This window comes from Toxotes jaculatrix, chromosome 7 (assembly GCF_017976425.1).
Source record: "Toxotes jaculatrix isolate fToxJac2 chromosome 7, fToxJac2.pri, whole genome shotgun sequence".
Lineage (NCBI taxonomy): Eukaryota > Metazoa > Chordata > Actinopteri > Toxotidae > Toxotes > Toxotes jaculatrix.
Window position 1 is genome coordinate 8,947,997 of NC_054400.1, and position 12,816 is coordinate 8,960,812.

The window sequence follows — 12,816 nt, forward strand, 5'->3', positions numbered from 1 at the left end:
AACTGCTTGCTAACAAATTTGCCAGATCAGAAAATTATTTAATACAGTTTTTACATAAAGGGGTGATTTTATGTGTGGGATGATACTTTGTATGTGTATCTTAGCAAATTAGTTGTCATGGAAAATAACTACAGTCTCAATATTTGCAAGATTAATTATGTTAATTTTCTTATTTTCTTATTTGTGCTCAAATTTGAATAATGGTCTTTCTGCTAAAAACCACCTTAAGGCAACGTATATTAGCTCATAGTAATATTAACCCTATTGGTCAAATCTGCGGCAGTTTGCCAAAGTGTACTTAGATGTGGCAAGGTCAGTAGAGTCATGACATGGTGAATTTATTGCGTGCCACACACACTTTACTGAGTCCAATGTGAGACCAAACATCACCGTACCTTGTTTCCCAATCTTTTTGTTGAGGTGCTTCTAGACTCACTGTTGTCCCTGCAGTTGTTTAAGCTCATAGGGGACACCAGTTTTATCCCTAATTAGACAAGCCGCCCTCAATCAACTGGTTTAAATTCCAAATTCGTCCCCAAATGTTTGAAAATTCAGAAACACACTCGGTCATTCCCCTGGAGGGCTGACTGATCTTTGCAGCCCTCAGAGAAGAGATGGCCAGACCAGCAGCTGAGACCCCACTGATTATAGTCCAGAGAGGCAGCGGGGGACAGTCACATGTGTGCGTGCATGTGTGTGTGTATCCTTGTGTTTGTGTATATGTATGCATAGAGGTTACTGATATCCTGCAGCTGTGTCCCATAGCTCTGAGGTTTAAGTGACAGGTTGGTGGCTGAATGTTGAAGGGATTTGATGGCAGGGTGGAGGGGCGTGGAGAGGCGGAAGGATGTGAGATGGTGGGGGAAGGTGAGGAAAGAGGAAGAAACAATGGATATAGATACTGTTAGAGGGTGAAGGGCACGATAAAGAAGGCTAGAAGGACAGATACAGGCTATGAATATGTTATCTCAGTCCATGAATGTCTGCATATATGTAATTTTTTTTTAAATATACTGGTCTGTGTGAACATACCTATATGCATAACATATACTGCATGTTTCAGCGTTTGGGGTTTAGAGAGCCAATACCAAATCAAAACATAAAATAGAAGAAGAAAAAGAAAAAGTTCAATTTCAACCTGTGTTGATTAAATGTGTTTTGGTGGGATGAGATGGAATAACCCAACTCTCCTATTCTATTGTAAAGAAAATATACTTTCTTTCTCAGATTTGCAGACGTTTTACAGTAAATGTAGCTGAAACCAGGGGCACAATTCGTCACTAAATTTGAGATTTTATTGCATGACACTGAATGGACAGAGGCCACTATTTAAGAGATTTTTAAAAAAATAGCTTTTGTGCATTTATAGGTTCAGTTACAGGCTGACTGAAATCAGAATAATGCTGTTTCTGCTTGTTGTTGTTGTATGCATTCCTTTTTGACTCTGTGCCTGTGCAAGTGCATATTTGTGTGTGTGCGTTGCCTGCTGGCCGTTATACATATGCTATGTGTGTTTGTGTGTTGGCTCAGTCGCACCCAGGCAGACCAGCTGGCCTGTGCTTTACCTTCTCCTCGTCACACGTCATGTGATTATGGCTCCAGGTAATCTGTGCGATTATTATCAACACAGAGTTGTGTGGTCTGAATTAAATATAGAGGCACAGCATCATGGCAACGACAGCAGGGTGTGTGTACGCCCCACCAAGGACTGCACAGCATCAGCATGGGCAGTGATAAAGGTGAGCCAGCACATGTGATGGAAAATAGCGAGAGTTTTATTTTTAGAGTACATCTCATTATGTGTTAAAGTCTCAAACTGGAGTACATTAGAACATCTCTCACAATCAAGGTGTTCACAGAGGCAAATGAATAAAGCTATTTCAGTGCTAGAATTGAGCTTGCCATCTGTTTTGTTTTTTGAATTTTTTATGAAACAACTTCGAAGTATCAAACCCAATTAAATAAGTTGCACATTCAAAGTTTACAAAAGCTCCCATGCAATCCATGCAGTGAATCTCTTGCTTCTAGTGTTTAATCCTTCGTTCTTTTTTTTTTAGACTTTTAGCTTTTTAAGCTGTTGACTTGAAATTTCCACACATAAATCTTTAAAAAGGCGTAAATTTGTGCTCGAAAATATGAATCTGGCCTCTTAAGAGGTCATGGTTTGCACCTCATCTATTGAGCAGCATATAAGGTTTTTAGGTTTATTTTCTATAACTGTTTCTGGACTCACAGGCACACCACCTTCTGACCAGCACACTGAAAAAAAAAGTCTCTCCAGATGGCCGGTCCTCCTCTGGTCCAGTGTTTGGCTTCACTCTCCCTACAGAGGGCTGTGATGGATCTGACAGAGGCAGCAACAATTAGCCAACCTCTTCACCAAGCCTCAGCTGCAAAAGGTAAATTAATTGGACAGACATTATGACAAGGAATCAATTTGTTCAGACTGGGGGCATCTTCAAACTGGGCTCAGCCATTTCTCTGTTGTTGTGCCACTAGATGAACTGCAATGGGACTGTGCAAAATTATCCAATTTCACTTGAGATTGCTTGATCTTCAGTGGCTGCTTCAAAGCTGAGTGCATCCTACACAACTCCAGAAAAAGGACAACAAACTAAGCATGTTCCAAGCCCAGTGGTGGAAGAAGTAGTCAGATCCTTTACTTAAGTAAAAGTATCATGTTACTGTTGTAGCTGCTGGAGGTGGAGATAGTTTGAACTACTTCATACAGAGTTTTATAGACAATGACAACGGATAAATCTGAGGGGTTGTGAGATGATTAGTGGGCGAGGGAAGAAGAAAAAATAAAGTTCTGATTTGCAACTCTGTTTAGAGTTTTGGGATTTTTTCTCTAATCTCTGATTTTTGGTGTGATATTGGATCATTTGAACGTTTATTTAAATGAAACCATGTGAGAGGTTTAGAGGGAAAATTCTCTAAAATCCCACAGCTTTTTGTAAGATGTCAGAAGCCAAACAAAAAGTGTGCAGCTGTTTGTTTCAAATTAGAACATGTTCATCTACTTTTCCATATCTATTTTTATGCTTTGTTAGACAACATATGGTGGAGAATGACGGCACACATGGAGAAGAAGTGAAACATTAACCGCATCTGAACCCATGATCGCGTAATATTATGGTGCATACATCAGCTTGCCAACAGGACGTCCCAGTGGTGTTTTCCTTCAACTCAAATTTGAATGATTTAGTTTCTTAACTTAATAAAGAGAATTGGCTTTGAGACGCGTGTTTGGTTTTGCCATGTCAGGACTTGATAAACAGTTATAGCACAGATATGCTCAATGTGTCAATGAGGTTGTATGTATATGCAAGGACAGATTGCGTGTGTGTGAGTGAGAGAGAGAGATATATAGTGTGAGTATTTGTGTGTGTGTGTGTGTGTGTGTGTGTGTGTGTGTGTGTGTGTGTGTGTGTGTGTGTGTGTGTGTGTGTGTGTGTGTGTGTGTGTGTGTGTGTGTGTGTGTGTGTGTGAGAAGCGACCTTGACGAGCCAACAGGCAGTAAGTCACAGCTGTGAGCTGATGGATTGTGTGCAGCTCTTTATCCCAGATGATATGAGAACAGAGGACAAGTAGCCAGCTCAGACACAGGAACAGACACTACACTACACACACACAACCAGTTTGCAACCACCATATGCTTTGAAATATATATGATAGAAATGTTAGACAGTCAGCTAATGAAACAAGTCTATTATACTACATACACTATGTTATTATGTGAAATCTACTGTTCATACACACTGGGTATATAATGTACCTTCTTTTTTTGCCAAAAATTAAAAAGAATTTACTCAAGAATATCAAGTCCATACCAATATGGGACTTCATATTTCATATCCATAGAACTGAAAAGTTCTGTGGTATCTCACTTTTGTCCATGCAGTTGTCCTGACTGTGTTGCAGATTGCAGTGACAAAACTAATGATTTCCTCATTAAGCAGCTACTTAAGATGATCCAGCACTTCTCTGCATGAACATTTAACATGTAAACATCCAAACATCTAATTCATGATCTAACCTTCTGGTTAAATTGAACATTACGCCTGTAATAAAGTTGAAAATAAACTAAGAAAACTATTTATAACTATTTAGACAAACCAACCAACAAATATACTTATGCCCTTTTTATTAGAGTAACTCTGCTTCTCTAACTTTATAAATTCAAATATCCATTCTTTAGCCCATTGCAAATAGATTTGTAATTTTGGTTCTTGTGTCCCTTTGAGTCACCATTTAATCCTTTTATCTGAAACACTTGCTGTGGTGAAAATAAAGTTATCATTATTATTATTTATCTTATAATGGGAAGCTCAGTGACTTGTTTTTAAATGGGTCTCTCTGTAAGAACGCCTACAGCTTCTACTAACTGCTTAGCCAGCTTCTTCTCACATTTCTTAGCACTGCAGTGCTTCTGCAAGATTTTCTAAAAACTATTCCTCTGGGGAGCAGACTGCTTTCAGTGGCCACATCTGTGGTTCAGTAAGATATCCTTTTTTTTTTCCATATCAGAAGTGCAGTTTAGGACGACAGCCACCGCTACACGCAGCTACGTCTGCATGCTCGCACAGAATGCTGGGCTGATACCACAGAGAGGCTGTAATGTGTGAAGATATGGGAGGTGGCTCATCTGGCAGAGGGGAACTGCTTACACAGGCCTATGGTTCAAGAAAACTGTTATGGGAATACGTTTTAGGAATACATGCCCTGCAAACGAACTTGAAAATTGATTGTCACTTTTGTGCATATGGGGCAGTAAAACACCCATATGCACATATGTTTAAAAGGATGTAAAATTATAAAATTATGAGAGTGTCATTTTTTGAAGACATCCGTTATTCTGTTTGTGGAGACAGTAATCTTTTAATCGTCATTTCATCAGAAATCATCTTTTTTTTTTTCACATTTTTTGTTTTTTGCTCAATAAATCTGTGCAATGAAATTTCCCCTCTACGACAGCAAACTGTGTGTATGAGTGTGGGTAATCATTTCTGTTTCACAATATTGTCATGTACTTTTAAAGCTGCCTCTCTGTCCAATATCTTTGTGTATCACCTGCTATATTATCACATCTCTCTTCTCAGGTTCACCCAGCTTTTGCATCTGCTCACCTCGAGATTCTCCAAGCAAAATAACATCTGATGACCTTCCCACTCCTCTCCGCACATTAACGTAAGTGTAGTCTTGGGGGTGTGTGTCAGCACAACCTCGGTCCTCAGGCCGAGGCTGACTCTGCTCGACTGTGTCAGAGCCAAAGATGTTACACAAGCATCCGTTCTTCCCACGTACTGTAATCTTTTTCTCACTCCTGCTGCTGTTGTAATACACTGAGCTGGTAAACTGCTCGTCCCTTCCATTAGCTCCAATTCCATTCAAACGTGTGTGGCTGAGGACATTGTGTCTTTGGCTAAATAATAAGGAAATTAGATGATATGCAAAGTGCTTAAAATCTACCCTCTATGTCATACGCTTTTAGATAAACTTTCTTTGCTATCTATCAATCTCAGTGCTAAGGCTGTCCTTCTTGAACTGCGACTCACAGAGAAAAGTGAAAGGCTTGTGAGATAGAGAGACAGAGAAATGATTATCACACCAAACCTTTCACTTTTTTCACCTGATCCCGACCAGTGTGGATGTCGAATCAGACAAACTAGGCAATCTCCCAAGAGTTGTCAGGTCTCATGGAGTCAGACTTTTTTCCCTTCAAGCATGTGAACGTCTGTGTAAGGCCGCTGGACACTAATCATCCTCTCTTAAACCAACATGATGAAATAGAATGTACTTTTTCTCAACTCTGAACCATCATTCAGTGTTCGGGCCAAAACATGTTCACAAATCTCTCTGTGATCCCAGTTAGATGTTCTAGTTTTCAGGGTTTGGCTGCTGAAAGAGAGGCGCTATCACACTCACTAAGAAACATGTTTCTCTGTGCTTTTGTGTTTGACAAGCCCAGACAATCCCCTCTGACAACAGCTATCTACAGCCGCCGGGCGCCGTGTCTTTCAAGTGATTGTCCTGGTTGAATGACCAGCATCTGTGATGTATAGATGATGGCTATCTTTGGCGAGAAGCTGATGTGTTTTCTTTTTCAGATGTGGGTCCATGTATGTCCATTCATTCTGGGTGAATGTATTTGCTCATTTAAATTTTCTGTCCTAAAAACGCTCTTAACTAAAGTAAAATGTATGCTGTTGCAGAAACAACTTGATCAGCCAAATACTATGAAGAAACACCTCCTTTAACTCATGTTTCCAGCCCATCCATTCTTTAATGTCTCCTCTCCTGAATTACGGGCACTTAGGGAGCGGAGTAAAAAGTAAACACTCATGAATCTCCATGAATCCCTATTGCTGATGACATGCTCATTAATTTCCCATGCTTGTGATACTTTTTTTTTCAACTCTGTTGACTGTTAACCCACATTACACTTTTCATTCAGTTCACTTTTGCACATTCTAGTTAATTTACTGTTAATCTACTTTAATGCACATTTCCATTTTTGCACTTTTGTTCATACTGCAATTCTACCCCACAAATTTCTATTTGCATATTTGCAATAGAACAATTGTAACAGCAGTTTCCCAGGTTGGATCAGTAAAGATTTTCTGAGTCTGACGAATGAAGGCAACAGCAGGGCAAGAGCTGTGCAAAATAAATACACAGTGGAAAATTATACAAAATAAAGAGAAATGACAGCACTAAAATAAACCCAGTCAAAGCATAAAGGAGCAGAGTTCTGAAGTGAAGTAATATGTTACGGTACATTTCCATAGGGCGGAAAAGAAAAACAAGATGACAAAGTCTATTCCTTCATTCAGAGTAGATGGATAAAACCCCCATCAGCAAATTAACAAGTATGTAGAAGCTTTCACACGTGCATGTTTTCACTCCTGTCCCCTGCTGTCACAGTGGCCTGAGAGGGTTGGAGGGAGGTGAGACTTTCAACACACTACTCTTTTGACCTCCTCCTCTCATGTTTTTGATCACTGCAGGGACACTGACACAAGTTCTAGGTCACGGAACATAATAAGTTCTAATAATAATAAAGACGTCTTCACATGAGTTCGGATATGACTGGATACCACCCGTCAACACATTAGTTGAGATTTAAGCTGTTGCATTCTGTGTGTATGAAAATTATCTTATCTAAAAAAAAAATAGCATTGGTTTGAATGAGCAAACTGGCTCTGTCTATCATAAGAAAGACTTTATGATAGTAATTGCAAATGAAGTTACGGAATCATTTTTTGATTTAAAACAGTCATTGCTGTGAAGAATAACAGGCTCCAGAAACAGGACAAATTGAAATAAAAGCTGCTGACGTGAAATAACAGTGACCTGCAATAAACTCTTATTGTTAAAAGAAACAGAAATGAAGCTGAGTTTTAAAAATTTATGGATATTTTATTTACTTATTTAAATTTTGATATTCTGGCTCTCAGAGAATACCCTCAGTAATGTATTCTGATTAGTCTCTGTCACTGTTAAGCTGACAATATGCTCAAAATGACCACATCTGAAGGCAAAAGGGTTTATAACTGTCCTGGTGGCCCACATTTGAAAGTGGGGCAAAAACCCAGCCGTCATGGAGAGCAGCGAGATATGATAATAATTTAAATGGGGATAATAGCAGACAATTTTGGACTGTATCTTCTCAAAGGAATCATTTAAAGTACATTTAAAGTCAAGTATGTATATCAACAGGGAAATAAATAGAATTCTCATTAAAAACTATTTAGAAACTCTTGGAAAAAGCTTTCTGATTTTCAAATTGATAGTTTTACAGTAACTGCCATCCCCACAAATCAGGTCCATATTTGCTTTTACTCAAGAAGCTCACAGCACAGAAAAAGGTCTAGCTGCTCGGATTTATAGCTTTGGGAGGGAGTTGTCTATAATCAAACACACTGATTAGCCTGTCCTGTGTAAAATTAATAGCATATGCAAAACCATGAATCAAGTGACATTTCCCATTTATATCATCGTCACCCCCAGACTCTGGGCTCCTCACAGGGATGACACCATTAGTGGAAACTGCATTCCCATAAATTCTGACTTTTTAGTTCTCCCTAAATTATCACCACATTTTCCTGCTACTCGCTGCTCCTACAGCATTGGAAGAAGGCTGCATCACACTAAAGCCTTTTTGCAGATACAACTCACACTATTTGTTCCACACTATATATACACGCATATGGTGCTCTGATCAGGCCAATTGTACTGTGACTGAACTGTGACTATGAAAGTAGCAGGAATGTTTACAGAAAATGCTGAAATGCCCTGAAACGAAAATAATTGGATGTAGCTGCGTTGTTATTTTCACCCATCAAAGAGGCTGACAGCATTTAGAAACCAGGTCACAGATTATTGTGGTATAAAGTTGATTGGCATCTTCTCTCAGTGTTTGGAGGGTGTTTTCTCCTGGCCACTGAAACTAAGTTTCTCCACACAAACACAGTTTCACAGGATTATCCTTGCACTCCTGGCAGTATCAGGCAGTTAGAGTATTATGCTGAGTGTGTGTGTGTGTGTAAATGCATGTGAGTTTGACTTTTCTCTCTCAGTGGTTTGTCTTTTTGGGTTATCTCTGCTACTCTTATGGTCATAATGCTCTTAGACTTATTGAACACGTGAGAGTGTGTGCATGTCCGAATGTGCATATGTCCAGCAGATGAGGAGCAGACTTCCATCCCAAGTCCCTGAGGTCCCCTCCAACATCACCCGTGGGTTTTGTTTTGATCCCCTCGCCAGTCATTCTCCTCAGCCACCTCCTAAGCCCTGTGCATACTGTACTGTATGTGTGTACGTGGGGCCACTGGGATGCACGCACAGTGCCCCCTTAAGCCTTTTGTGCTCCAAATTTACACCGCCTTGCCCTTATTCCCACTGCCAATTTCTCCCCTGCTTGTTCGTCCGTGTATGTGGTGCAGAGCTTATAACAGCAGAACAAGGCTTGGCTCTTTTCCCTGCTCACTCTGCCATCAGAAGTCCCAGAGGTATACTCCTCTTGCTGCTTCTTCACAGCCCAAGGCTTTTTTTTTTTTTTTTTTAAAGTGTGAGAGACAGTTGCTCTCGCCCTTGTTCCTGCGAATCCTCACTGAGAATCTTCTGCTGGATTCTTCTCGGGTTTGGAGAAGTTTGAGCTGAATGATGCATGCTTTAGCATGCTGGAAATCATACAAGAATAGGCTGTTATCACCACGACCGTGCTTGGCGTGGTACTCATCTCTTCAGTGCATCCTGCTTTCTCAGTGAGCTTTCATATAATAAGAGCCTTTCAAGGAAATTTTAATGGATTCCTGGTTAAAGTTCATGGAACAAACATAGGTTTATTGCTAATGGAATACTAGAAATGACACATTTTGAATCTTGTATGAACAAAGGCATTATATTTCTCAGAAAGGTGCACGAAGGTACACTTATGCAATCTGAAGGCTGTGTCATTAGTCATACAACAACTGACTATATTGAATTTTCTTTAAATGTGCTCAGTGTTACTCAGTGCATCTGGACAGTGTCACGTTTTAAATCACACTGTATTTTAATCTCTTTGAATTACACATTTGTCTTTGCACTCTGTGGCTGCCAGGCTTCATGACTCAATAGGCGCAGCAGCATGGAGGCCTGTTTCGTTGTTTACACCTTTGCAGGTCTCTTCACTTCACAACAAGGCCACCCAAATGCCTTAAAGGTACATTTAGTGCAGCTTAAGTGCTTGAGATTCCTTAATGTGCTCCCTACAAGGGTAAAAAGTCTCTAGTGTGCTTTTATGTATTCGACAAGGCAATAATGTCTGTAGCTCTGCACTGAATTTTGGCCAACGTCCAGATTACTGCAAGATCTAATCAGCTTAATATGAAGTGGAGCCGATATTGTTCAGTGCACAAGACATAAAGTACAGTGTGAAAGATTGCTGCTGGCCATTAAACCACAGAGATTACCACTGTGATGCTTTATGACCATTGACTTTTTTTTTTTAAATTAAAATAATTGTCCTCAGCATTTAACAGCAAGATGTAACAAATGTTTGGCATTGTATACCATTATATTACTTAACAAAGGTGCAGATATAGTAACTCTGGCAAAACTAATCCAGAATTCTTTGTTATATTCAAATATACTGTGAAGAGTAGTCTGTCGGGACCGATTTACAATACAACAGCAATAAGCTCTGTGTCTCCCCTGGAAGATTGTTTTTCCTCAGAGTCCAGGATTAGAGACATTCACAGACAGAACTGCTGTACACACATCCAAATCCACAGACACACACACAGCATAACACACTGACAGGGAAAAGCCTTTCAGACATTCAGATAAAAAAGGGAGACACACTGTCAAGAAGAAAGTCAGGATTTGAAAAAATTGAAATACTGAGGTCATGAGTCCATGTTCTCCAATTCACCTTTAACAGAACCCTCTCCTCAGAACATACTGTTGCTCTGACTGTCAAGCTCTCTATTCCAGCACTGTCCATATGCAGTTTACAATGTTAACAGATGACAGATGATAGACCTAACACTAGAATACATATCACTTTATACAACCCTTTGAATTGATTTTGACAGCTGAAATACAAATGTGGCTAGCAGTGCTTCTTAGCCCTTCTGTCAAAACATAGTGATAATTTATTCATGTAAATGAAAATAAATGAAAAATTAAAGATTATACTGTTATTTTGATTTGGCATTATTCTTTCATAGTCTCTGCGTAGCAAATTAATCTAAGCTCAGATGTTATATAAGGTTATTTGATCATCATGTCTTCAAATTCTAAATCCCTAAATGAAGCTCTGCATGTGGTCTGCTCCACACTGCCAGGACTAAACTGAGAAATACCTAATCCTTTATTTATTTATTGGCCTAAAAGTAAATATTAATGGTATAAAGACACTGGAATCACCTCATGAAATATCCACCGAGTGTAAAATTTTAATGGTTGACTGCAGACTCCACCGAAGTTTCGCAAATCCCCAAATTCTTTGAAAAATTACAGAGGACATGACCTCGGTGTCCTCAACAGAAGCTACAGCGCTGCACACTGCACTCAGTTAACAGCAGACGGACTAATGCACACACACACACACACACACACACACACACACACACGCTTGTAAAACATACACACAGTCTCTACCATGAAGCTCACATGTACTTATTCCATGAAACCCTAACAACAAACAACCAGCATGGCGAATGGTCATTAAGGGGCCTATTGACCCCCATTAGTGACTCATAGAAAGCCATATTAATTCACAGGGGACACATTATTCATGAGTGTGTTAATATGTGTGTGTGTCTGTGTGTCTGCCTCCCTGTCTGTATTTTGACTTTAATTAAATCTATGTGTGCTTTTTTTTTTTTCATTTGGCAGATAATTATCTCTTCTCTCTGTTTATCTTTCTGAGCCTTTGTGCCTCTTTTTTGTGTCTGAGTCATTGTACCTGCAGCAACCATTTCATTTTCTGACAGAAAAAAATGCATAAAATAAAAACAAACTAGGATGTGCCATTAAGAGCAGCGGTGGATGCAGACAGTATCAGTGTTGGGATGATATCTGGATGGGACGGCGAGGATTAGCACATGGCTAAGCTTGTTGTGACCACAGATTGCGGAGCACTCGAAATGAGCACTGCCAGGCCGTGGCCATGCAGGGTGGATTAGAGCTGGATGGGTGGGGCTCAGGGGCCGGATGGCTGCATGAATGAGTAGATGGTTAACGTAAAGGCTGGCTGGAGGGTTTAATGGCTGGCTCGCTGACTGGTTAGCCGGTCTGCTGGCTGACCGCTGGGTGGCTGGTTTGTTGCTGGGAGTCTGGCAGGCTGCCCTCTGGCAGAGAAAAGAGCCACTGAGCTCCTGGATTGACAGGTCACACTGTCAGGTCATGAGCCAGAGTGACTGTTAGTGATTTACACTGGTAAGATTTGCGGCACACAGTATTTCGACAGCGACTTCTAATCAAAGAGCAGTTCACATTTACCTCTAGATTACTAGATGCATTAAGGTATTAGTGTATGAAGCCACAAAACCAGTGCAATGCTACAGCTGTCGCTTTAGATTTCTTCCCTGGAATCTGCATTAACACAGGGATTGTTACCATCAAGTTCAGTTCAGTTGTGTCACTGATTGAGATACAGCACATATTTCATAACATTAGGAAATCTTGTAAAAGTCCTAAATATTCAATGCAGTAACACTTACACACAATTACATTATTACCACATTAAAGACAAGTGAGGCACAAAATATCTATTCACTAGCTAAAGTGCGCTGAACTAATAAAACCACTCCACTTAGCAGTGGCACAGATTAAGTTGCATGCACTGGACTACTTGCTTACATTGCAAATATGCAGCCTGATGTCAAATCACAACCCCCACACAGAAAGACAAAGGATTCACCTGTTGTGACTTCTTGAGGTCATCAAGAAGGACTGACTAACTCTGTGATAATACCCCCCACACTCGTGAGTACTAAATGTGATTGTTCTTTTGTCATGTTGGAGAAGACTTGGTGGTGAATATCTGAATCTTGATCTCTGAGTAGTACAACAACACACGGGTGGCTGAATGGAGGCTGCACAATGCAGCATTGTAAAGGCAGCGACAGGCCTCATTAGCTGCACCACATCCTGGTTATCTGATCTCCATGCATAGTCTGACTCGTACCAACGCTTGTAATTTATGAATTACCTCAAGATCAACAGCTCGAGTGTCACACTGCCTGCCAAAGCCACATTTCCTGACAAAATGATACCAAGGGTGTGCTAGCATATGAAACTAAAGACCCAAATTTGAAATAG

The 12,816-nt window shown here is 40.1% G+C and overlaps 1 long non-coding RNA gene across 1 annotated transcript; it reads left to right on the plus strand.

Moving 5' to 3' along the window:
- Positions 1-1,526: 1,526 nt before the first annotated feature.
- Positions 1,527-5,181, plus strand: LOC121185029. The gene is made up of 3 exons (XR_005894328.1): positions 1,527-1,739; positions 2,236-2,399; positions 5,103-5,181. It is a non-coding gene; the product is annotated as an uncharacterized LOC121185029 (long non-coding RNA).
- The last annotated feature ends 7,635 nt before the right edge of the window (positions 5,182-12,816 follow it).